We start from the raw sequence: 27,423 nt of genomic DNA on the forward strand, positions 1-27,423 counted from the left end.
TATTGCCTTTATTATGTTAAGATGTGAACCGGCCATGCCGATTCTCTCCAATGTTTTGATCATGGACTGATGTTGTATCTTGTCAAATGCCTTTTCTGCATCTATCAAAATGATCATGTGGTTTTTATGTTTAAGTTTGTTTATGTAGTGCATTACATTGACAGATTTTCGTGTGTTGAACCACCCTTGTGTTCCTGGGATAAATCCCACTTACTCAAGGTGGATAATGCTTTTGATGTGTTGTTGGATTCGGTTTGCGAGTATTTTGTTGAGGATCTTTGCATCTATGTTCATTAGGGGAAAAGGCCAGTAGTTTTCTTTTCTTGTGGCATCTCTGCCTGGTTTTGCAATTAGGGTGATACTAGCTTCATAGAAGGAGTTGGGTAGCTTTCCATATTCTTCAATTGTGTGGCACAGTTTTAGAGAGATTGGTTTGAGTTCTTCCATGAAGGTTTGATAAAATTCAGCTGGGAATCCATCTGTTCCTGGACTCTTCTTTTTTGGGAGGTTTTTTTAATTACTTTTTCAATCTCTGTGAGTGTGATGGGTTCATTGAGGTGATTAATCCGCACTGAGTTTAGCTTTGTTAGATGATATGCATCCAGGAATTTATCCATCTCCTCCACATTTTCCAGTTTTGTGGAGTAGAGGTTTTTGAAATAAGTCCTGATGATTCTACCAATTTCACTTATGTCTGTTGTGATCTCTCCTTTTTCAGTTTGAATTTTGTTAATTTGTAGCCTGTCCTTTTTTTGCTTGATCAAATTGGCCAGAGGTTTGTCAATCTTGTTTATTTTTTCAAAGAACCAGCTCTTTGTTTTGTCAATTGCCTTAATTGTTTCCTTAGTTTCCAATTCATTAATTTCTGCTCTGATTTTAATTATTTCTTTCCTTCTGGAGCTCTTTGGGTTGGATTTTTCTTGTTTTTCCAATGCCTTTAGGTGGATGGTTAGGCTACTGATTTGGGATCTTTCTGTCTTTTTAATGAAGGCATTGAGTGCTATGAATTTTCCCCTGGGGACTGCCTTCATTGTGTCCCATAAGTTTTGGTATGATGTGTTCTCATTGTCATTCAATTCCAGGAATTTTGCAATTTCATTTTTTATTTCATCCACTATCCATTTATTGTTTCAGAGTGTGCTATTCAATTTCCAGTTGCTGTTGGGATTCTTGGTTGTTTTTTGTTGTTGTTGTTGATTTCTAGCAATATAGCATTATGATCTGATATCATGCAGGGAATTATGTCGATTTTCCTAAATATGTGGAGGCAATCTTTTTGACCCATTATGTGTTCTATTTTAGAGAATGTTCCATGGGCTGCTGAGAAGAATGTGTAGTCTGGGGATTTGGGATGGAAAGTTCTGTAGATGTCTGTTAGGTCTGAGTGCTCTATGGTTTTGTTGAGCTCTCTTACTTCCCTGTTGAGCTTCTGTTTGCATGGTCTATTACTGATAATGGTGTGTTAAAGTCCCCAGCTATAATGGTGTTGGTGGTTATTTCTGCTTTATTGTCAAGTAGGTTTTGTTTTATGAACTGTGGTGCCCCTGTGTTTGGTGCATACAGATTTATGATTGTAATATCCTCTTGATGGATTGTTCCCTTTATAAGTAGGAAGTAGCCTTCTTTGTCTTTTTTGATTGCTTTTGGTTTGAAGTCAATTTTATCTGATATTAATATAGCTACACCTGCTTGTTTCTTATTCCCATTTGCTTGGAATATTATTTTCCACCCTTTCACCCTGAGGAGGTTTCTGTCTTCAGTGGTAAGGTGGGTTTCTTGAAGGCAGCAGATTGAGGGGTCTAATTTTTTGATCCACCCAGTTAGCTTGTGTCTCTTGATGGGGGAATTAAGGCCATTAATATTTAGGGTGATGACTGTGAGATTTGATTTGATCCCTGTCATGTTGTGGTGGTAGAGGTGTGTTGGCATTTCCATGGAATTTAAAATTTTTTCTGTCTACTCTGGGTTGGTTGCTGTGATCTGCTTCTTGTAAGCATTTGTGTTTTGTTATTCGTTTCTTCTCTGTGGAGAATTTCCTGGAATACTTTCTGTAGGTTTGGTTTTGTGTTCATATAATTATAAAGCTGAGTTTTGCCATGGATACACACACACACACACACACACACACACACACACACACACACACATGTTGCTTTTGGTAGAATTGCCATTTTCGCTATATTATTTATATATTTACTTAATTATTTGACAGAGAAAGACAGAGAGAGAGAGAGAAAATGGGTGCTTCAGGACCTCCAGCCATTGAAACAAACTCCAGACATGTGTGTCACCTTCTGCATCTGGCTAACCTGGGTCCTGGGGAATTGAACCTGAGTCTTTGGCTTGGCAGGCAAATGCCTTAATCACTAAGCCATCCCTCCAGCCCAACTTTACAGTATTAATTCCACCTATTCAGGAGCATGGGAGGAACTTCCATCTTCTCATGTGCTCCTAAATTTCTTTCCTGAGTCATTTTATGTTTTCATTTATAGTCTTTCACAACCTTGGTGAGAGTTATTCCAAGGTATTTGATTGTGTGTGTGTGTGTGTGTGTGTGTGTCTATGGCTATTGAGCACCAGAACATCTTGCTGATTTCTTTGTATGTATATTTTTCTTTTGTATATAGGATAGCTACTGATTTTTGTTTGTTGATTTTGTATCCCAACACTTTGCTGACAGAATTTATCACCTTTTGTAGTTTTATGGTAGAGTTTTTCAGGTCACTTATGTATAGGATCATGTCATCTGCAAATAGGGCTACTTTGACTTCTTACCCTCCAATTTGTATTCTTATTTCTAGGGCTAAGAGTTTGAGCAGTATGAAATAAAAAGGGAATGGTCACAACAGACATCAATGAAATTGGAAGAATCATCAGGATCTATTTCCAAAACCCCCATTCTACAAAAGTGGATAACCTGGAAGAAATGGATGAATTTTTACATATACAACACCTACCAAAGCTAAATTCAAAGCAGACATATTTCCTAAATAAACCCATCAAAATTTAAAATATAATATAAAACTTCCCCCAAAGGAAAAGTCCAACTCTGGATGGATTCTCAGTCAAATTTTACCAAACCGTCATTGGAGAACTGTAACCACACTTCTTAAGGTTTTTCACATAATCAGACAACAGGAAATGCTCCCCAAATCCTTCTATGAAGCTAACATCAGTATAGTATCAAAATCAGACAGATAAAAGAAAGCTACAGATCTTTATCTGTGAGGAACTTAGATGCAAAACTCCTGAACAAAATCCTGGTAAACTACTTCCGGTTAAGATGGCGGTGTAGGTACCACACCAAAGCAGCCTAGGGGGGAAAAAGACCAAAAAAACTCAGCAGAATACACACTTTTACTAAAAAGTGAGGTGTATAGGAAATTGAGGCGGCAGCGGAGAAGTGGAAGAGTTATAGAGCATCCAGAGCCTGCACAGGCGGGAAGGGCGGCTACGGCAGCTCAGCCAATTGCCACAACCGTGGCACAGCAGAAAACCACCAGACTCTTGGCTCGAGCCGCAGGAGAAGCCAGGTGTGGAATTTTCCCCTCGCACTGCACTCTCCGCAACTCGGGAAACGTGAGGGGAGAAGACCGCGAGGTAGAAGCACACGTGGAGCAGCGAGACAACAAGAGCAGCCGCGGCTCCCTCTCCTCCCCTAACCCAACGCCTGAACCCAGCTCCAGCGAACACAGCAGCGGCCCGGGACCGGCCACGCCAACTTGGGCTGACGGCGGGACCCAAACAGGAGCAGAGTTTGGCAGCAACTTCAGCGGCTCCAGCACTGGTACCAGCGGCCCCAGCAGCAGTGGACCCAGGAGCGGCAGTGGCGGCAGAACCCGCAGCAGCGGCTTCGGGGGAGCAGCGGCGGTGGACACGGCAGCAGCAGCTTCAGCAGCGGTGGTGGCTCCGGTGGTGGCAGCTACGACATCAGCAGAGGCAGCAGCAGCAGCTCGGTTTGCCCGGTAGGAAAAGCAAGTGCCCAGCTCCAGAAATCAGAACAGCAGCCCTAAAACCTAGGCAGCAACTTGACTGAGACCAAAATCACCCAAGGTAACTGGGATTGCACCAGGGAAGGGTCTCACTTGGTCACAAGCTGACTTGGATACCTCAACAAACCAGAAATCTAAACCTCTTTGTTGATAGAGGATCTGGCCATTATAATAACTACTCTTGCATACATACTCGGGGCTGTTTTTGATTGAATGTGTACAGTGTTTAGTTAAATTTTAGAATCTACCTGTATTTTATTCCACTCAGCCTGCTTGAATACTCCTATAGCAGGGAAACTCAACCCCTAAGAACATCTTTGTAGATACTCTGAGAGTCTTAAGAGCCACACCTAACACCTTAAGCTCCTACCCTGAAAATATATTACATCAAATCAATTGATACAGCTAAGAATACAAAGCTAGCTAGAAAATCCAAGCATTAACTTAATCCAAGATGCAAAAATATATACATTATAACACAAGAAACACTAAAAAGCAAGACGATATAAATCCACCTAAAAGTATTAATGCATCAGAAATGTCCTCCAGTGAAAAAGAGATAGAGGAAATACCTGAGAAAGAGTTCAAAATAATAATTATAAATATGTTCAAAGAGGTCAAAGAACACATGAAAATAATCAAAGAAGAAATCAAAGAGGAAATCAAAGAGGAAATCAAAGGAATCAAAGAAGAGGCAGGACACCAATTTAATGAAATAAAGAAGGCAATACAAGACATAAATAGGGAAATAGAAATAATAAAGAAAAACCAGTCAGAATTACTAGCAATGAAGAACACAGTTAATGAAATAAAAATCTCTGTAGAAAATCTCACCAGTAGGATGGATGAGGGAGAGGACAGAATATCTAAGCTAGAAGACCAGGTGGCAGACCTAATGCAGTCCAACAAAGAGAAAGACAAACTTATAGAAAAGTATGAGTGGGAATTTCAAGATATTCGGGACACTATGAAAAGATCCAATATAAGAATTCAGGGCATAGTAGAAGGAGAAGAAATCCACTCCAGAGGCATAGTAGGCATCTTCAACAAAATCATAGAGGAAAATTTCCCCCAATTTGGGAAAGAGGTGCCAATACAGATACAGGAAGCCTTTAGAACCCCAGCCAGACAAAACCCAGAAAGAACCTCTCCTCGCCACATTATAATCAAACTTCCAAACACACACACCAAAGAAAAAATATTGAAAGCAGAGAGAAAAATCAAGTTACCTACAAAAGCAAGCCCATCAGGATTACAGCAGATTATTCAACACAAACTTTTAAAGCCAGAAGGGCTTGGAGTGATATATTCCAAGTTCTGAAAGATAACAACTGTCAACCAAGGTTACTTTATCCTGCAAAGTTATCCATTCAAATAAATGGAGAAATAAAGACATTCCATGACAAAAGCACGTTAAAGGAGTATTTGAAGACAAAACCAGCTCTACAGAAAATACTTGATAGAATCCTCCATGCTGAACAAAAGGAAAAGCACACATATAAGGAACCTAGAAAAAACCAGCTATACTCAAATACCAGTTAACAGAAGAGAGCACAGGTAGAACCAGTAACACACACACACACACACACACACACAAATGGCAAACATAAATACACACCTTTCAATAATATCTATTAATATCAACGGTCTCAATGCCCCAACGAAAAGACATAGATTTGCAGACTGGGTTAAAAAGCAGGATCCTACAATTTGTTGTCTCCAAGAAACTCACCTTTCTACAAAGGATAGACATTATCTTAGGGTGAAAGGTTGGAAGACGGTGTTTCAAGCAAATGGGCCTAGAAAACAAGCAGGGGTTGCTATCCTAATATCAGACAGGGTAGACTTTAGTCCGACGTTAGTCAAGAAAGATAAGGAAGGTCACTTTATATTGATTAAGGGCACACTCCAACAGGAGGACATTACAATCCTAAACATATATGCACCTAACATGGGGGCTCCCAAATTCGTCAAACAAACACTATTAGAACTAAGGTCACAGACAACACCAAACACAGTGGTGGTGGGTGACTTTAACACCCCACTCTCATCAATTGACAGGTCATCCAGGGAAAGAATAAACAGAGAGGCATCTGGACTAAATGAGGTCATAGAGGAATGGACCTAACAGATATATACAGGACATTTCATCCAAAGGCTGCAGAATATACATTCTTTTCAGCAGCACATGGAACATTCTCTAAAATAGACCATATATTAGGACACAAAGCAAATCTTAACAAATTCAGGAAAATTGAAATAATTCCTTGCATTCTATCTGACCACAATGGAATTAAACTACAAATCAGTAGCAAGAAAGGCTATAGAGCATACACAAAATCATGGAAACTAAACAATACACTACTTAATGATGAGTGGGTCAATGAAGAAATCAAAAAGGAAATCAAAAAATTTATAGAGTCAAATGATAATGAGAACACAACATACCAAAATCTCTGGGACACAATGAAGGCAGTTCTAAGAGGTAAATTTATAGCCTTAAGTGCCTATATTAAGAAATTAGAAAGGTCGCAAGTAAACGACCTAATGCTTCGCCTTAAAGCCTTGGAAAAAGAAGAACAAGGCAAACCAAAAATTAGTAGATGGGAAGAAATAATAAAGATTAGGGCAGAAATTAATGAAATAGAAACAAAAAGAACAATCCAAAGAATTAATGAAACAAAGAGTTGGTTCTTTGAAAGGATATACAAGATTGATAAACCCTTAGCAAATATGACCAAAAGAAAGAGAGGAGACACAAATTAATAAAATCAGAGATGAACAAGATAACATCATAACAGATTCCAGAGAAATTCAAAAAATCATAGGGACGTACTATAAAAGCATATACTCCACAAAGTATGAAAATCTGAAAGAAATGGATGATTTCCTTGATCTATATGACCTACCTAAATTAAATCAAAATGAGATTAATCATTTAAATAGACCTATAACAAACATGGAGATCCGAACAGTTATCAATAATCTCCCAACTAAAAAAAGCCCAGGCCTGGATGGATTCACTGCTGAATTTTACCAGACTTTTAAGGAAGAGCTAACACCATTGCTTCTTAAGCTTTTCCAGGAAATAGAAAAAGAAGGAATTCTACCAAACTCTTTCTATGAGGCCAGCATCACCCTGATACCAAAACCAGGCAAAGATAGAACAAAAAAAGAAAATTACAGACCAATCTCCCTCATGAAGATAGATGCAAAAATTCTCAACAAAATATTGGCAAACAGAATACAAGAGTATATCAAAAAGATCATTCACCCTGACCAAGTAGGCTTTATCCCAGAGATGCAGGGATGGTTCAACATACGCAAATCTATAAATGTAATACATTACATAAATGGGTTGAAGCACAAAAATCACATGATCATCTCATTAGATGCAGAGAAAGCATTTGACAAAATCCAACATCCCTTCATGATTAAAGTCCTACAGAGACTGGGAATAGAAGGAACATATCTCAATATAATAAAGGCTATTTATGACAAGCCTACAGCCAACATATTACTAAATGGGGAAAAACTGGAAGCTTTTCCACTAAAATCAGGAACCAGACAAGGGTGTCCACTGTCCCCACTACTATTTAATATAGTTTTGGAAGTCTTAGCCATAGCAATAAGGCAAGAGACACACATAAAAGGGATACAAATTGGAAAGGAAGAAATCAAGTTATCATTATTTGCAGATGACATGATTCTATACATAAAGGACCCTAAAGACTCTACTAGCAAGCTGTTAGAGCTGATCAAAACCTACAGCAATGTAGCAGGATACAAAATAAATACACAGAAATCAGTAGCCTTCATATATGCTAACAACAAACACACAGAGGATGAAATCAGAGAATCACTCCCATTCACAATTGCATCAAAAAAAATAAAATACCTTGGAATAAACCTAACCAAGGAAGTAAAGAACTTATACAATGAGAACTTTAAAACACTCAAGCGAGAAATTGCAGAAGACACTAGAAAGTGGAGAAACATCCCTTGTTCCTGGATTGGAAGAATCAATATCGTGAAAATGGCAATCTTACCTAAAGCAATCTACACATTTAATGCAATCCCTATCAAAATTCCAAAGGCTTTCTTCATGGAAATAGAAAAAACAATCCAAAAATTCATTTGGAATCACAAAAAACCTCGAATATCTAAAATAATACTGAGCAACAAAAAAGAGGCTGGTGGTATCACCATACCTGATTTTAACCTATACTACAGAGCCATAGTAACAAAAACAGCATGGTACTGGCACAAAAACAGACATGTAGATCAGTGGAACAGAAAAGAGGACCCAGATGTAAGCCCAAGTAACTATAGCCACCTGATATTTGATAAAAATGCCAAAAATACCCATTGGAGAAGAGACAGCCTCTTCAGCAAATGGTGTTTTGAAAACTGGATAAATATCTGCAGAAGGATGAAAATAGATTCTTCTCTCTCGCCATGCACAAGAATTAAGTCCAAATGGATTAAAGACCTTAACATCAGTCCGGAAACTTTGAAACTGCTAGAGGAAAAAGTAGGGGAAACCCTTCAACATATTGGCCTTGGCAATGATTTTCTGAATACAACCCCAATTGCTCAGGCAATAAAACCACAGATTAACCACTGGGACCTAATGAAATTACAAAGATTTTGCACCGCAAAGGACACAGTGAAAAAAGCAGAGAGGCAACCTACAGAATCGGAAAAAATCTTCGCCAGCTACATATCTGATAGAGGATTAATATCTAGGATATACAAAGAACTCAAAAAGTTAAATAATAAGGAATCAAACAAGCCAATCAAAAAATGGGCTAAGGAGCTAAATAGAGAGTTCTCAAAGGAAGAAATACGAATGGCATATAAGCATCTAAAAAAATGTTCTACGTCACTAGTCATCAGGGAAATGCAGATTAAAACTACATTGAGATTCCATCTCACTCCTGTCAGATTGGCCACCATCATGAAAACAAATGATTATAAATGTTGGCGGGGATGTGGAAAAAAAGGAACCCTTCTGCACTGCTGGTGGGAATGCCATCTGGTCCAGCCATTGTGGAAATCAGTGTGGAGGTTCCTAAAGCAGCTAGAGATTGATCTACCATATGACCCAGCTATAGCGCTCCTAGGCATATATCCAAAGGAATCATCTCATTTCCTTAGAAGTACATGCTCAACCATGTTTATTGCTGCTCAATTTATAATAGCTGGGAAATGGAACCAGCCTAGATGTCCCTCAACAGATGAGTGGATAATGAAGATGTGGTACATTTATACAATGGAGTTCTACTCAGCGGTAAAGAAAAATGAAGTTATGAAATTTGCAGAAAAATGGATGGACCTGGAAAGTATTATACTAAGTGAGGTAACCCAGGCCCAGAAAGCCAAGCGCCACATGTTCTCTCTCATATGGGGATCCTAGCTACAGATGACTGGGCTTTTGTGTGAGAATGAAAATACTTAGTAGCAGAGGCCAGTAAGTTGAAAAGGAGACATAAAGGGTGGAGAAAGGAAGGGAGGAGGATACTTAATAGGTTGATATTGTATATATGTAATTACAATGATTGTAATGGGGAGGTAATATGATGGAGAATGGAATTTCAAGCGGGAAAGTGTGGGGGTGGGGAGGGAGGGAATTACCATGGGATATATTTTATAATCATGGAAAATGTTAATAAAAAAAAAATCCTGGTAAACTAAATTCATCAATACATCAAAAGCATCATCCACCTTAATCAAGCAGGCTTCATCTCAGGGATGCTGGGATGATTCAACACACAGACCTCCATTAACATTAATATACCACATAAATAATATTAAACACAAGAACCACAGGATCATTTCAATAGATGAAGAGAGGGCCTGTGACAAAGTACAACATCACAGGCTGAAAAGATGGCTAGGTGGTTAAGGCAGTTGCTTGCAAAGCCAAAGGACCTACATTCAATTCCTTAGTACCCACGTAATCCAGATGGACAAAGTTGCATCTGGAGTTCATTTGAAGTAGCTGGAGGCTCTGCCATATCCATTCTCTCTCTCTCCCCACCCCTAATAAGATATTTTAATTAAAAAATAACATCATTGCTGGGCATGGTGGCACACACCTTTAATCCTAGTACTCAGGAGGCAGAGGTAGGTGGATTGTCATGAGTTCAAGGCAAGCCTGAGACTACATAGTGAATTCCAGGTTAGCCTGGGCTAGAATGAGACCCTACCTTGAAAAACTGAAAAAGTAAAAAGAAAAAAGAAAAAAAAATTACATCACTTCATGATTAAAAAATACTGGATAGACTAGGTACAGTGGGTTTATATCTCAACACAATAGAGGCTATATACAAAGTACCTAAAGCACAAATCATACTTAATGGGGAAAGACTCAAGGAGTTCCTATTGAGATTGGGAACAAGACAGGGGTGTCCCACTCTCACCACTGTTCTTCAACATAATGCTAGAAGGCCTAGTTTTATTTTTTTTTTATAAATTTTATTTGCAAGGAGGGAGGGAAGGGAGAGAGAAGAGGCCACACCAGGGCTCCTAGTCACTGCAAAAATCTCCTGATGCACATGCCACTTTGTGCATCCGTTTTTATGTGGGTATTGGGGAATTGAGCTTGGGTTGATAGGTTTTGAAGGCAGGTGCCTTAACCACTGAAAAACAGCTCATACTCCACTAATGCTTTCTTATCTGTACTGTTCAACTCAGTAGGTTCCTCCATGCATAAGTAAAGTTATCCCTTTTTACCTTGCCAGTCCACTAGCCCCCTGCGTGATGGATGCACAGCACTTTCACAATACCAAAATGTATACTTTAAAGCAAAGTTCAGACCACTGGCTAGGTACAGGTGTTGACCAACTGAACTCAGTCAACACAGTTTGTAGGAATACATTTCAAGTGCTTCAAAATGCCATATGTTGCAAATAAAATTGACCTTTTAATTCATTTGGCATTCTCATAAAAGAAATAAGGTATTTGAGATGTGATACTTGGTCATTTTTTAATTCTAAATTCTTCTGACTATGGAATAATAAATGAACTTTAAGAAGTAATGCAATGCTTCCCCTACTTTCAATTTCAGCACTTTATTTGAAATTTTACCTCAGGAAACACAACATAACATGCATGTGTAACATAACATACATGTGCACATGCATATACATTTCTTTTGACCAAATTGGTTACCTGGATGCCTTCAGCGAACCACAGCCCCAAAGATCCAGGGACCCACAGAAACCAAGTCAGGACCCCATGGAGTCCAACATAATGGACTCCAATAAGAAGCTCCTACTAGCTTTTGTCCAAAATTGAGGCTACACTCATCAAAATCTCTAAATTAACAATAATTATTCCCTTTAACCTATCCCAATCTCACTCTCCATTGGATATTCTGTTTTTGTATTTCAGAAAGCAGTTAAAACTGAGAATAACCATCTACCAACAAGGCAAGAATAGATAGCTGACTACCTGATAGTCAATGAACCACCCCTGACACAGCATCCATGGCCCAGATGAAAAAACACAGAAATTGGCAAGATTAGCAAGTGTGTTGCTTCCATGGTGAGCCTGAAAACCTGGGCCATGGTGATGCAGACAGATACTGAGGTTACTCAAAATTCATCAAATCCAGAAACTGCTGAGCACTCAACACTAAAGTAAAATTAAAGCACACCCACCAAGGTTCAAGAAAATTTGCAGAAGAGGGGGCAGAAAAAATGTAAGAGTCACAGGGTGGGAAGGAAAATCCAGAGACATTTCCCTTTTTTATATTTTATTTTTCTTTATTTGAGAGAGGGAGAGAAATATGCAGGGAGAGAGAGAGGAAAAGAGAGGGAGAGAGAGAGATTGAAAGAGAATGGGCATACCAGGGCCTCTAGCCACTGCAAATGAACTCCAGATATATGCACCTCCTTGTGCATCTGGCTTACGAGGGTCCTAGGGAATCAAACTTGGGACCTTTGGCTTTGCAGGCAAGTACCTTAACTACTAAGCCATCTCTCCAGCCCTCCAGAGACATTTCTACAATGACAGAGTGCTTCTCTACCAACTCATAATACACGACTACATGATGAATATCAGCAATCCCACTATGGTGGGCCCTCCATGGAGTGGGGTCAGGGAGGAGGGAAATGATGGCACCAACATAGGATGTGTCCAAAACAGTTTCTTCTTGATTAAAAATAAGCATTAGTGGGACATTGCATAGTATGTGTAATGGGATAACTTTTGAGCTAATAAGGCTTTAGTAATTGAAACATTATTAAGTGATTATAGAGCTGTAAAGTTGCCTGAGAATTCCTAACCCCTTCTGAATGAATATTTTTCTTACAGGCCTCAAGAAAAAAGGCTCACCAGAGAACTCCACTGTCATTCTAGACACTGATGTCATTGATAACATTTCTGAGGCTAAGAAACCAACTTTGAACGTGGTTGAATACTTGCATATATTCCTTGATTTGTGGTGTGTGTGTGTGTGTGTGTGTGTGTGTGCATGTAGGTTTACATATACCCATGTGAGCCTGCCTTTGGAAGTCAGAGGACAACCTGTGGTGCTATTCTTCAAGAAAGCCATTCACTTTGTTGTGAGACAGTCTTCTCCTTGGCCTGGAGTTTGTCAGTGGAGTAGAGTGGTGATCAGGGATCTCCATTTCTCCAGCTTTGGAATTGTAGGCATGTACCACCATACAGCTTCTTTTTTCTTTTCCCTCCACTGCCTCCTCTGTCTCTGTCTCTCTCTCTCTCTCTCTCTCTCTCTCTCTCTCTCACACACACACACACACACACACACACTTTTTTCTTCCTTCCTTTTTAATTCTTCCTTCCTTCATCCCCCTCTGTCTTTCTTTCTTTCTTTTCCTTTGAATTGACATACTTTTAACATTCAATTTAACCATACTCTACTCTCAATGCTAAATTCTATCTGACTCAAGATTTTTCTATTTTAATGACTATTTTTGCTCTCTTCATCTTCCATGTTGAAATGTTAATGAGCTAAACATACTGAATTCCTTGCAGTGATAACGACATCCCCTGTGGGGTAATGAAGTGATGTATGAAGTTAGAAGATGGTGTCTCAAAGTATATTTCTCCCCATTTCTTGGCTTGTACATTCTTTCCATCAATCTCCCCCATCATCTAGCTGTTAAATTCTTTCTATCCCCTCTTCTTCAAGATTTGTTGAGCCTTCAAGAGCATGATAGGGATGTCTAATTTAGCATTGAGCACACAACTGTCACTTATTCTCATCAATTTGATGAGTTTTCACCATAGTCACTGTTATCTACAAAATGAAGCTTCTGCTCCCACTAGCTGAAGGTTGTTATCAAAAAAACTCAGTGCTTGGGGGTGGAATGCCTCCTAGTGAATTGCTGGTCATAGATGTAAGCAGTACAGGCTGTTGTCAAGGACCTTAGCTGTTCCCAAAAGTAGATGATAATACCCTATTGCTGAAGATACTCCCTCTTGGCTAATTATCATAATGCTGGAAATGTTATGTAGCCTGTGGTGAAAAAAAGTCATCCACAGTCTTATCCAGTGGTGGGTCCACTCTGCACACCAGACTTAGCCAGGCCAGAGCTGCCCACAGCTGCAACAGTAACCTGATTGTTATAAGGGTAACCAACTGCTCCCTGGTTTTGTACAATCAGTGGGTTCTGAGGAGTGAAGTCAGATCTTCATGCTTGCTAGGCAATCATTTTATTAACTGAACCATTTCACTATCCTGTACTTCTTGATAAATGTAATGCCTAGAGTTCAATGTGCTTGTAGTGTTTGGTTAGGTGGTAATCTTGCTGAGATCAAAACAATTAACTTTGGGGAATTGTGGTATTGATATCCTTAACACAGTCTATGGGTTTTTTTTCTCTTTCTTTCTTTCTTCCTTCCTTCCTTCCTTCCTTCCTTCCTTTCTTTTTTCTTTCTTTCTTTCTCTCTCTCTCTCTCTCTCTCTTTCTTTCTTTTTTGTTAAGAAAGTTAATGAGAAGAGGAAGTTCAAATTCTGAAATGTTTGCATTTTCTTTGTCTAATGGAATTAATAACTACAAATGAAACCAGGATTATAGTTGACCTACTCAGTATCTCGCCATGGATTTCTGGACTGCCTGAAATAGCTGGGAGAAAGAGTATATTCTAGAGAGATAAATTGATTTTCTGGAGTCTGCTGATGAACAGGAAGGCTTAGTGATAGCCTCAAGAAACCTCATTATAGTAGGTTAGATGAATGAGCAGGAAAAGAATGCAGATTTTTCAAGAGCAAAGTTTCTCCTTAAGCATTTAATTTAACAGGCTAGTATTTTCCATCCCCCAGGCCTTTCTGCAAGGGGATAGAAGTCAATGCTTTGGAGCTCTAACACTCTTGGTAAAACTTTTAGTGATAATATTATGTCTCTAAATCTCTTTTACTTTAATTGGCTTCCCCTTCTTTGCTATTCTCTCCCTCATTTTAAACTCTTGATTTTGAAATACTTATAGAATTGTAGGTTAGAATCATACAGGCTGCAAAGAAATGAACTAGCAAGTCCCTTGCATCCTTGGTCTCACCTTCTGCAGTGTTGACATCTAGCATAACTGTAATATAAAAATTGATTTAGCAAAACTATTCAGATTTCACTAGTAACACACATATTCATGTCTGTGCATGGCTCAATTATATCACATGCAATCTACATAACCATAATGTAATAATATTCAACTATTAACCACAAGACTAGTGTTGCTTCTGGATATTCCTTATCCCTTCCTATATCTTTACTAACCTCAGCAACCATTAATGTGCTCTTTTTCTAAATATTATTTCACAGGTATTACATAAATGGAACTGTAAACTATATACATAACCCTTTAAGGTTAGCTATTTTTTTCTCTCTCTTTCTGTGTGTAGTATGTGTGATGCTAGTGTTGGTATGTATATAGAATATGCACATACATGTGCAGATTTGGTATCTGAGCATGCATAGGCCAGAGGAGAGTGTTGGATATTCTCTTCCATTTCTCTTCCTCATGTTTCCTTGATACAGAGTCTCTCGCCACCAAGTTTGCTATTTTTGTTCAACAAATTTCCTCTGAGGTTCATCCAAAATGTTGTATAAATGTATAATTGTTACTTTTTACTGCTTAATAGCATTTTTTTAGTGTGAATGTGCCACAGTTAATTTAAACATTCACCAATTAAAGGACATATGGCTATTTTCTGTTTTTATGAATAAAGCTGCTATGAATATTTGTGTACAACTATTGCATAAAAATAAGTTTCTATTTTTCTGGGATAAAAATCCAAAGTACAATTGCTGATTGTATAGTGAGTCCACTTTTTGGTTTTAGAGGAATTGCATAACTTTTTGGAGTAGCTTAATTATTTTGCATCATCAATGTTCAAATTATTTCTCTGTGTCCTCACAAGCATTTAGTGTTGAGATATACCTAGTTCTAAGACCTCTGTATGGAAGATACCTCTCTCTTGTAATTTTCATAGCAATTCCAAAATCATTCCTACCTTCTCCCAAATAGTTTCTTAATATTTACCACAGATGGTTGTACCTAGGGGAATTTATATAGAAATCCAGATGCTTGGACCATCAATGTTTTGGTGTTAATGAAGCATTCCATGCCCTTTATGTGTCAGAATATGATTCTTGCTACAAGTTTATGATAAACGTAAAATCTTAGAGCTTATCACTGATATCTCTGACAGATGTATTCTGCTTAGGTAAGTTCATTAAATAAGGATCTGAAGTTAAACACCAAAGCTGTGCACTTTCAGAGTTCACAAAACCATAACTAGCTTAGATTGTCATTGGCTTCATTATTTGATAATATAAAAAGGTTCTAGGTTTTTCTTCTGGCAATCAAAGCCAAACACATGAAAACCAAACCAAAACAATGAATCCTGTTAGCTAAATAAGCTTCTCTTTCTCTTTTTTTCAGAAAAAAATATTTCATGATTATCCAGTTTTTCCAGCACCATTTGTTGAAGATACTGTCTTTTCTCCAGCCTCTATTGTTAGGGCCTTTGTCGAATATCAAGTAGCTATAGTTGCTTTACCCAAAGTCTGGGTACTCAAGTCCATTCCATTGGTCAATACTCCTGTTTGTATGCCAGTACCATGCTGTTTTTATTACTATGGCTTTGTAATATAGCTTTAGATCAGGTATGATGATGCCTCCAGAGGTATCTCTTTTGCTGAGGATATGTTTGGATATGCGAGGCCTTCTTCCTTTTCATATGAAATTTCAGACATTTTTTCTATCTCTGTGAAGAACACTGTAGGGATTTTAATTGGAATCGCATTAAATATATATATTGCCTTTGGTAGGATTGCCATCTTCACAATGTTAATTTTGCCTATCCAGGAGCATGGGAGGTCTTTCCATTTTCTCAAGTCCTCCTCAATTTCTTTTTGAGTGTTTTTATGTTTTCATTGTATAGATCTTTCACTTCCTTGGTTAACATTATTCCAAGGTTTTTTTTTATTGTTGTTGTTGCTATTGAAAATGGGACTATGTCCCTTTTTTTTTTTTTTGTATGTTTCTTTGTTATTTGCATATAGAAAGGCTACTGATTTTTGTGCATTGATTTTGTATCCTTTTACTTTGCTATAGGAGGTAATCACCTTCAGGAGTTTTGGGATGGAGTCTCTCAGGTCTCTTACATATACAATCATGTCATCAGCAAATAGAGCTAACTTAACTTCTTCCTTTCCAAATTGTATGCCTTTTATTCCCTTCTCCTGTCTTATTGCTTGAGCTAGGACTTCCAGTACTATATTGAAAAGCAGAGGTGAGAGTGGACAACCCTGTCTTGATCTTAATGGAAATTCCTCCAAAACATGTGAATTAACTGGAAAAAAATGCGTGCTTCCTTCTCAAAATCCCATTGGATTTTCATAAACCACTGACTGGTCACTGATTACCTGCTGTGTCATTCTCTGGAGAGGAATCTTAGCATTAGATTATTTCATTGGTAAAGAAAGTGATGTTAAACTCTTCAAATAAATAATGACAGTCTGTGAGGGTACATATTCAAAAAGTCAAAAGCAAATTGCCTGTATTGTCACAACCACTTAAATAAAATTAAAAGCCTTGAAAAATTTTGCATTTGTGCCATGCATATTCTGTTATTTTCCTATGGTGTCACTGAAATGTATTAAGGTTAATATGTGCATTTAAAATATACCAATTTAAATGTTGGAAAAAAATTGAAGGGAATTTCTGTTAGTATTCTTAAAATATCTGAGGAAAGACATTTATAGCAGTACAAACTTTGGTCCAGCTTCTCTGTCTGGTGTTTATTTATTGAGGTAGGTGCCAGAGATGGTTGGAGGAAGAGTCTTGGTATTATGCTGAGCTCTAGTTTTGGAAAAGAAGATGTCTGTTGAAATTCTTGTAATTAACTGCATGTGAAATAGTAGCCACCTTTGAGGATGTTTATCAGTATTTATTTTCTAACAGCTGCAAGCATAATTTCAGTACTGCAAGCTTTGCAGTACTGAAGGCTGGCATTGTTACAGATAAATTTATGTAAACTGTGTATAACTTTTCATATATTCAATTTTTCAGGTACAAGTATGTTGAAACAATGCCTTGAAACAGTGCCTTTCAGTTAAAGTTGATACCTAGATACACTCTGTATTCAGTTCTTGACAATATTGTGTTGTATCTGGGGTTGTAATGTATAAGGAGTAATCTTGACTTATCTTAAGTAAGAGTACATCCAAAGTCACAGTGGTCACAGTCACAGGAATATTTTGTATGCAAAGGACAGAATACTGACTGCTTCTTTATCTTCTCTTTATTATCATCATGGAGGAAATATTTCCTAAGGCACACACACAATTAATTCTCATAGCAGTCCTGTGAAGTTCATGTAGTTTCATAGTTCCATCAGTTCACATGTGCTTCAGAATTTAGAGTATTTGGGGGTTTACTGAGGCAGTCAGTGGATATGCTGTGTAGGGTTTGTGCAAGCTACTTCTGCAAGGAAATATGAACAGTCACATAGAATAGAACAAATAAAAGCCAAAAATAATTTCATGTTAATTCAGATAAGGCTTTGCCAATAAATAAGTTTAAATATAATTTATTTAATTTTATTTTTTATTGACAACTTCCACAATTGTAGACAATAGACCATGATAATTTCCTCTCCCCTTACATTCCTCTTTGTGACTGGACTGTCCAACATATCTCCTGCCCCCTCTCAGTCTCTCTTGTTTTTGATAACATCATCTTTTCCTCCTAGTATGATGGTCTTGTGTAGGTAGTTTCAGACACTGTGAGGTCATGGATATTCAGCCCATTTTGTTTCTGGAAGAGTGGTAAGGAATCCTACTCTTCTTTTGGCTCTTAAATTCTTGTATTTGCTGAAAAGAAAACTAATAAATTAAATTAAAAACAATCTTCCTGCCACCTCTTCCACAATGGACCTTGAGCCCTGGAAGGTGTGATACAGATGCTTCATGAGCACTCCTCTGTCACTTCTTCTCAGCACTATGGTACCTTCTGAATCATTCCAAGGTCACCAGCATCTGAAAAGAGAAGCTTCTCTAACCAAAAGTGAGAGTAGCATTAATACATGGGTATGAACATTACAAGAAGTACCTACCAGGAAGTTTGGTGAGCATAATATGTGCACTTAAGCAGACACCAACAGGTATTACATGCCTAGGGTTCATGACTTCCCTCATCATAGGTTTATAGTATCAAACATGTGTTACCTCCCATGAAGTGGCCCTCCAGTCCCATTAGAGAGGGGCTAGTTTTTCCCATAGCAGCATAGCAGACATGCCACTATTACACCTGTTGGCTTGTTTGGCCTGGCTGACCAAATTTAAGGCTTGCAGTGTCCACTGTTATTTATTCCACCAGTGAATTCACTCTCTCCCATGGAGCTGCATGCAGCATAATTTTTTTTTTTTTCCTGTTAGCTGGTCTATACACAGGAGGTTTTCAGCTCAGCTCCAGCCAGATTTCTCAGTGACCTTGCAGTCCACGCATGTGGAGTCTTCAACAACATTTAATATCATGTTTTTATTAGTTATGGACATACTCAGTATATAAATAGCACATGTTGGAACCATCCTTACCCTCATCCCTGCCTCCCACCAAAGGGACCCTCCTCATTGAGGATATCAGTAATCCCCATGGGGATTGTGGGTTGTGCATTGTGTTTTAGGGGGAAGAGGCAATATCTCTGTGCATAATGTCCCAACTTGTGGCTCTAACAATATTTCTGCCCCCCTCTTCCACAAATTTTCCTGAGTCATGTTGGGTTTATTTTAGGTCTACTTCAGTGATAGGTTCTTAGAAGCCTCTGTATCTCTAGATCTCTAGTTTGGTAGGAGGTGAGTGTTCTCAATGTCTATCTCCTTCACCCTTGTGCTGATATCAGGTTCACTGAGAAAGCAACACTCTTGCTCATTTCCTCAGTTCCTCTATGGACTTAGCTGGGGCCGTGGTGAAGTGTGATGAGCTGTTTTTCTCTTCAGGTCCTGCTTCCATCTGAGAAAGAGAAACACATTCTCCAATGGGGAGTGAAGTCAGCACAGGTTAAATGGGATAACCATTGTTAGTTTAGAGAGAATTTAATGTGTGTAGGCTCTCTTGTAGCCCAAAATAGGTGGGAGATTGATATTGGAGAGTGAACTTGTTATCTGGATATGATTCTGACTTGTTTACCAGTTCCAGGTATGGGTTCATTTCCACTGAGCAGATTTGTTAGCCAATCCAAGAGCAAGTGGTTACCCACCATGGCTGTGTGCCACTATTGCACTTGTGTGAACATCGAGTGAGGTTGTTTGCTTCTGAGTAGCTTAGATCTCGAGTTGCTCAGACAGATGCTGGCCACTTTCCCCCAGTAGGTCATGTAGTACTAGATGGGCAGTCTGGAGATTGGCTCTCTTCCAGATTCCAGTCAGGTCTTTCCATGCTCGGTAGTGTCTTCAACAGTAGGTTCTTATCATTAACCTCTGGTGGGTAGTCAAGTACTCTGACAGAAGACTGTCTTCTTTTGGGAAACATTGTAGTTCTCTGATGAACAGCTCATTGTGGGTGTTAACTGCACCCAGGTACTGGGAGTTATAGGCCAGTGCCAAGGAAAAAGAAAGAAGAAAGAGAAAGAAAATATAAAAAAGAAAGGAAAAGAGAGAGAGAAACAGGAGATATTTAAGGTTAGGCTTCATCTCACCTCTCCTGAACCCCTCTAAAGTCCTGAATATAGGAGTTGGAGGAAGGAGAGTAGTGCTATGGTATGCCATCTTCTGGACATAACATGTTTTTGGCTTTTGCACTCATGAACTGACAACAGCTCTGACTGCTTGCATAAGACTGTTTTGTACTTCTCTGCCCTCTATGGAAAAATATCAATAAATGAAATGCTTGTCTTATGGGAGTAGCAGTAACCACTGAGGGGTTATGAATGCACCATTTGGTTCATGTTGGAAGGATAGTGCCGCTAAGATGCCCACACACCCTGTGGCTCTTACAGCATTCTCCCCACCCCTCTTCCTCAATATTCTGGCTTTGTAGGGCATGTTAGAACTCTCCTTTAGTGTTGGGTTCTTGACATCCCCTTATTTGTGCTTTGATGTTTTAAATTTCCTCAGTGACTACCTGTAGCGAAGGGTGTCTGGCTAGCAGTGAGTGTAGCATTCACATTTCATTCTGATACTTCCACTGCAACATTCCCATCATTTAGTGCTAAGCCCTGGGCTTTCTCTTCTTGCCATTTTGGTGAGTCTTGAGTCTCCCTGGTATTTGCCTCCATCTGAAAAAAGGACTCTTTAACTAAAAGTGAGAACAGCATTGATCAAAGAGCATAAACATACACAATTAGAAGATGTTTTATGAGAATAAGAACTCGGATTAGCCAAAGAACCTTGGAAGCTTCATTCAGAGGTCTATGACCTTCCAAATCAAAGGCTTTTGTCTTGGTTCTCAGTATCAGGCATAGGTTCCTTCCCATTGAGTGGGAGACTCATATCCAATCAAAGAGTAGTTGATTACCCCCATAACTTACATGCTTCTATTTTACCTATTGGTCCATTTTGTCTGGCTGGTTAATTATGTAGCTTGCAGGATCCGTTGCTTGTTCAAACTGTTGGTGACTTTTAGTCCCCAGCTGCTTGCATAGCACTTCCAAGCACTATGACAGCTTGCCAGCAGGGGAGATGGCTTCCATTTTAGTCATAGCTTGATTTCACAAAAAGCTGTGACTGCAGTAGTGTCTTCAACCATAGGGTCTTACCATCTGGTTTCTGTAGGTAACCTATTTCTTTGGCTTACTATGGGTTTGGGGATGACTCATCTCTGGTACTTGCAATAATATATGTCTTCAGAGTAAAGTTTTCTGTACTCCAACAGGTTATTTCCTCCAAAACTCGCTCTTCTTTCTCAGTTTTTAAATTACATCTATTAATTACATAATGAAGTAGGTTTCTATAGTACTTGTTCAGGCTGTCTTCATATATCCTTTTACTTCCCCTCCCTCACCTTCCCATGTCCCCCTTATGTCCTTTCTAGCCCCTGTATTTTGTCCTTCCACTTGCCTATTATCTCCTCCCCTAATTCCTCCCTGCTTCTCCTCTCTCTAACCCTCATTATAGCTGCTTGACCACTACTACTGATGCTTACCATAATTTACAGACAAATCTAACTATTCCAAACTAGGATCCACATATGAAAGACAACATACAGCATTTATCTTTCTGAACCTGAGTTATCTCAGCATATATTTTTCCAGGTTCATTCATTTTCCTGTGAATTTCATAATTGCATTTTTTTATTGCTGAATAGAACTCCATTGTGAACGTCTCTAGTCATAATTTTCTTTGTTTCATAGAGTGGCCTCATGAATAGGAATGCCTGCCCAAATACTGGGGTTGGGGATAATGGATGCATATTGATTAAACAAAGAAGTCTTGGATTAGTCTGTCAATTGTCATGGAATTTTTAAGTCCTTTTTTTTGGCATTTTGTGATAGGGACTTGTTCAACTCAAACTCACAGTAATCCTCCTCCCTCAGCCTTCCAAATGTTGGGATTAAAGGTGTGCATCACTATGACCAGCCACTAAGTGCTGTTTAATTTTTATTTTTAAGGTAGGGTCTCACTGTAGCTCAGGCTGACCTGGAATTCACTCAATAGTCTCAGGGTGGCCTGGAACTCTCTACGATCTTCCTATCTCTGCTTCATAAATGCTGGGATTAAAGGCATGCACCACCATGCCCAACTAGTACTTTTAACTCATCTTTCTAAAGGTAAAACATAGAGATAAACTTTCTGGAGCAGTCTAGGTAAATAATTTGTTAAAATTTTATGCCTCTCCTCTCTTTTCAGAAGCCTTTCATGAACATTCATTCAATTCCTTAGATAAGATAATTCTTACCAGGACATTTGTGACTGATAGGTATAGACACTGAAATCTTACACATTGAGGAGTTATGGTACAAATCTGATAGCTACAAATAATCTAGAAAATTTGTTTAGTTAATTCCTTGATTCTATTTAATTTTTATTCTCAAAGAAATGCATATGCAGACTGGAGGTTGTAAAATTTAAAAATTAAGAAACATTGTACACAGCTGGATTCTGGCATAGTCACTTCCTGGCTATGTGAAGTTGGTGGGTTAGGTACTAGTAAATGGTCAGATAAAATATATGTGGCCAATTTTACTTTTGTTCTCTGGAATAGTAAAGCCTTTACTCTGACTGACTGCTTCTCTAGTCTCCTTTCAGATTCTTATTTGGTCATTATATGAAAGAAATTGCTGAAGATATGGTGGCTTTGTTTTGAGTTCAGCTTAGGGCCCCAAATAGAGCTGAAATAAATGTTGAAAAGCATCACACATATCACATCTCCATGCACACTGGTGTTGTTCTGTTTTCCCTTTTAGAATATCCCTAGGCATCAATTCACATTATAGACTAATGACCTAAAAGTTTTCCTCTTAAAGCACAAAGAGTTGTGCTTACAAAGATATGTTTCAAGTCAGTAATTGTCCCTTTCCTCCTAAACCCAAACACTTAAGTACTTTCTGAAAACCAAAGAGGTTTCATTTACAATTGAATGATAGCCTAGAGAATTCATCTAGGTGGGTGGCTGCAAGTTCTTTTTGAGAAAGGCATGAAGGGTATTTTTTCAAAGTTTTTGCCTCCCTGCCTTGTTTGTAGGCCATTTCTTTGTCTCAATGTGCCTGGTTGCTTTGCTAATATGCAGTGAATCCTGTCTGTTAACAGTGATTATCACCAGACACTCAGTAGATTTCCTTAGTAAGTTCAATTTCTCAAGACCATTACCATTTATACTGATTGACTGTTTTTCTATAATACTTAAATGCCAGAATGATTATGGGATTCTTTTGCTTTCCAAGAGTTTTAAAAGGGTCAGTAATTCTATTAAATCCTGTAAAAAATTAAATTAGAATTTTATTGAAAGAAATTTACATTATTGCTTAAGACTGTTAAGTGCAGCATAATTCTCTGCATTACATTTATGTTGAGTTTTTCTTTTTTTAAAACAACTCTAAATTTTTAAACCATTGCATATATATTCTTTAAAATTTTATTGAGAACTTTAATATATGAACATATTGCAAATTGGTTAGATTCCCATTGATTACACTCAGATTTTCCCTCTCCCTGGCTCCCATTGTACTGAAGGCCTCCTCAGTAGCCTTAAAGGTATTCACTGTGGTGTCATGAATGCCCCAGTCAGTGTCTGTTGTGATAGAGGGGCCAATTCCTCAGAATACACCTTCCCAACCACTGGCTCTTATATTCTTTCCACTTCATCTTCCGGAACATTCCCTGATCCTTGGTAGGCATGTTTTAAATCTCCTTTACTATTGAACTCTCTCAATACTCTGAATTTCTGCTTTGATGGGTTTTGCATCTCCATCTCCCTGGAAGAGGTTTTCAGGCTAGCAGTGAGAGCAGCACTTGTTTAATCTGCCACTTCCTCTGTAATGTTTCCTGGGTTGTGGCAGATATGAAAGAGATGATTCATTTTATGCTAGGCATTTGGCTTTCTGCTCTTGTCATTCTGTTGGGTCTTGGATCTCCCAATTATTCAACAAAATCTGTAAAACTCAGATTCTGTAGACAAGAGTGAGAGCAGCATGGATCAAAGGGGATGAAAATAGGCATTTAGAAGACCTTTTAATGGTTATAACATCTTTTATCAAAAAACACTGGATGTTTCCCTTTAGAATCTATGACCGGGCTGGAGTTAGCAGTTAAGGCAATTGCCTGTGAAGCCTAAGGACCCAGATTCTGCTCCCTAGAACACATGATGGCACATGCGTCTGGAGTTCATTTGCAGTGGCTAGAACCTCTGGTGTGCCCATTCTCTCCCTCTCTATTTCTCTCTTTTATATAAATAAATAAATAAATAAATAAATAAATAAATAAATAAATAAATTTAGAATCTATGAACTTTTGAGCCATAGGCTTTTGACTTGGTTCTTAGTACCAGCCTCTCCTCCTAAATGGTCATAAACCATGGCATATGTTTGGTAGTAAATACAATGTTTTATGAAAGTCTATAGATATATATATTATTACTTTTAAACAATTATAATTGAGTTCTCAGTAGTGTCTTCAGTTTGAGAGAATCATTGAAGTTGGAATATATGTGTTAGAAATTCAACATGTTGATTTTTGTCTTTTTTTAAAATTTATTTATGAAAGAGAGAAAGGGGGGTTGGAATAGTCATGTAAGGAAAAGAGAAGGGGCATGCCAGGGTCTCCAGCCACTTCAAACTAATGTGCGCATCCCTTGTGCATCTGGCTTATGTGGGTCCTAGGGAATCAAATCTGGATCTTTTGGCTTTGCAGACAAGTACCTTAAGTGCTAAACCATCTCTCTAGCCCAGTTTTTGCTTTTTTCATTATTGGCAGAAATATTATTGTATTGTTGGTGTTGTGGATAAATATAAACATTTAATTTGGGTCATTTGTGTCTGTTTCTTTGTGACCATAATTTAGATAACTTTCTAGAATATCTAGGATGAGAAAGCTTCTTCGCATTTGTCACATTTTATCTATTTTTAAGTTTTAATTTTATTTATTTATTTATTTATTTATTTATTTATTTATTTATTTATTTGAGAGCGACAGACAGAGAGAGAAAGACAGAGAGAGAGAGAGAGAGAGAATGGGCGTGCCAGGGCTTCCAGCCTCTGCAAACGAACTCCAGACGCGTGCGCCCCCTTGTGCATCTGGCTAACATGGGACCTGGGGAACTGAACCTCGAACCGGGGTCCTTAGGCTTCACAGGCAAGCGCTTAACTGCTAAGCCGTCTCTCCAGCCCTATTTTTAAGTTTTGAAAACTAAATTGCATACCTAGGTTTGCTTTTATAAATTCATCCTCTTTTTCCCTCCTTCCTCTCTCTCTCTTTCTTTCTCTCTCTTTCTTTTGTTTTCTTTCATTGTCTTATAGTCTGAGTATTACTTAGGTGCTGAAGACATACAAAAATAATTGAATATAGATTGTATTCTCAAGGATCCAGAGTCCAGTGAGATATGACAAGCAAGTAGGAAATTACATTAGTGCACAAATACTTTTTTTGGAGAGAGCACAGTATACTGTAAGAGTTCCCAGGAAGCTCCCAGCCTGTAGTTGGAGGGATGCAACAAAGGCTGTCCTGTCAATGGGTGTCTGAGCTGAGTCTGGGCTAAACAATGAGCTAAAACTTTTCTTGGGTTCTAACTCATTAAATAGGACACAGGAAGGTTTGACCGGTAAGAGAAGAAATTGACAGAGGCTAAAATGCATCTGCTGGTGATGGTCCTTTAGGTAATGGTTTCCTTGCTTTCAGAGTTTAGATAGGGTTATATACATATACATAATACATAGACACACATAATGTATATGCACATTTGTTTAACTAACTTTAGAACAATGGATATGGCAGATAAAAATGAAACCTTGGGGGCTGGAGAGATGGCTTAGCGGTTAAGCGCTTGCCTGTGAAGCCTAAGGACCCGGGTTTGAGACTCGATTCCCCAGGACCCACGTTAGCCAGATGCACCAGGGGGCGCACACGTCTGGAGTTCGTTTGCAGTGGCTGGAGGCCCTGGCACACCCATTCTCTCTCTCTCCTTGTGTGCCTCTTTCTCTCTCTGTGTCACTCTCAAATAAATAAACACACACACACACACACACACACACACACACACACACACACACAAATGAAACCTTAGGGCTGAAGAGATGGCTTAGTGGTTAAGAAGTTGCCTGCAAAGCCCGTGGATCCAGATTCAATTCCCCAGGACCTACGTAAACCATATGCAGAAGGTGGCCTATGCATCTGGTGTTTGTTTGCAGTGGCTGGAGGCCCTGGCATATTCATTCTCTCTCTCTCTCTCTCTCTCTCTTTCTGTCTCTCAAATAAATAAGTAAATAATTAAAAATGTAACCTTGCATTAGTGCATTTCAAAGTCATTTCTAACTGCTGAAAGACAGGTAATTTATTTTTATTTCCTTGAGTGTAGATTGCACAGGATATGATTTTAGAAGCATTTGCTCACATCTTTTACAGTGGCAGTTACTACTAATGTCTATCACACATTATGTTGGTACAGAATCTTTCCAACCCATTTTGTTACATACAGTATCTTGGGGGAAGTGCTATTAAAGTATGGATTGAATGTAGCTTGTTTCTCATGGGTTCATATGCTGAAAGCTTGGTCCCCAGTGTGGTGATTCTGAGGTGGTGGAACCTTGAAGGGGTTGGGTCTACTTATGAAGTAATTAGGTCACTGGGAGTGCTGCCCTCAGAAAGGGTTAAGGCTTGGCTTTTGGAGTTGGTTCTAGTTAAAGTGGTTGGTTATAAAAAGAGCAACACTGCTTACAGGCATGCATCACCAAAAAATTTAAATGAATCTACTGCAATTTTATGATTGATTCTAGGTTATTCTGACATAGCATTAATTTTGAGGACTTCTAGTTTAGATTCATCCTGGGAGCTGGCTTCTGGTTGCTTTTTACTCACTTCTATTCTTGTGTTGTAAACAATGTTAGGTAGTATGAAGAGAGTGGAATGCTTCGTGAGTATTCCTTGAAATAAATTCATGAAATAAAGAGAACATAAAAGAAGACAGAATAACAGATAGACTGGCGGGGTGGGGGGGGGGGGAGTCAGAGCTCAGACTGAACCCTGAAGAACACCTAAATTTAATGACCAGATATAAGAGTTTGCAAAGGGGGCTATGTTATGTTGCTCCAGTTTTGATTTAACCTGTAATAGAGCTTACAAGCAGCCAAGTAAGCAATGATAGATACAGCAAGTGATCTTGAAATGCAACAGCAAAGAAGGAACAAAGCACATAGAATCAGGGAGACTAGCCAGGAGGCAGAGCTGAAATGCCTAGATGGAAGGTGTGTTCCTGGGGAGTGGAGGAAGTGGATAGCCCAAGGGCATTTGAGATGCTGCAGGTGAAGGTC

Source organism: Jaculus jaculus, chromosome 9, assembly GCF_020740685.1.
Source record: "Jaculus jaculus isolate mJacJac1 chromosome 9, mJacJac1.mat.Y.cur, whole genome shotgun sequence".
NCBI classification, from domain to species: Eukaryota; Metazoa; Chordata; class Mammalia; order Rodentia; family Dipodidae; genus Jaculus; species Jaculus jaculus.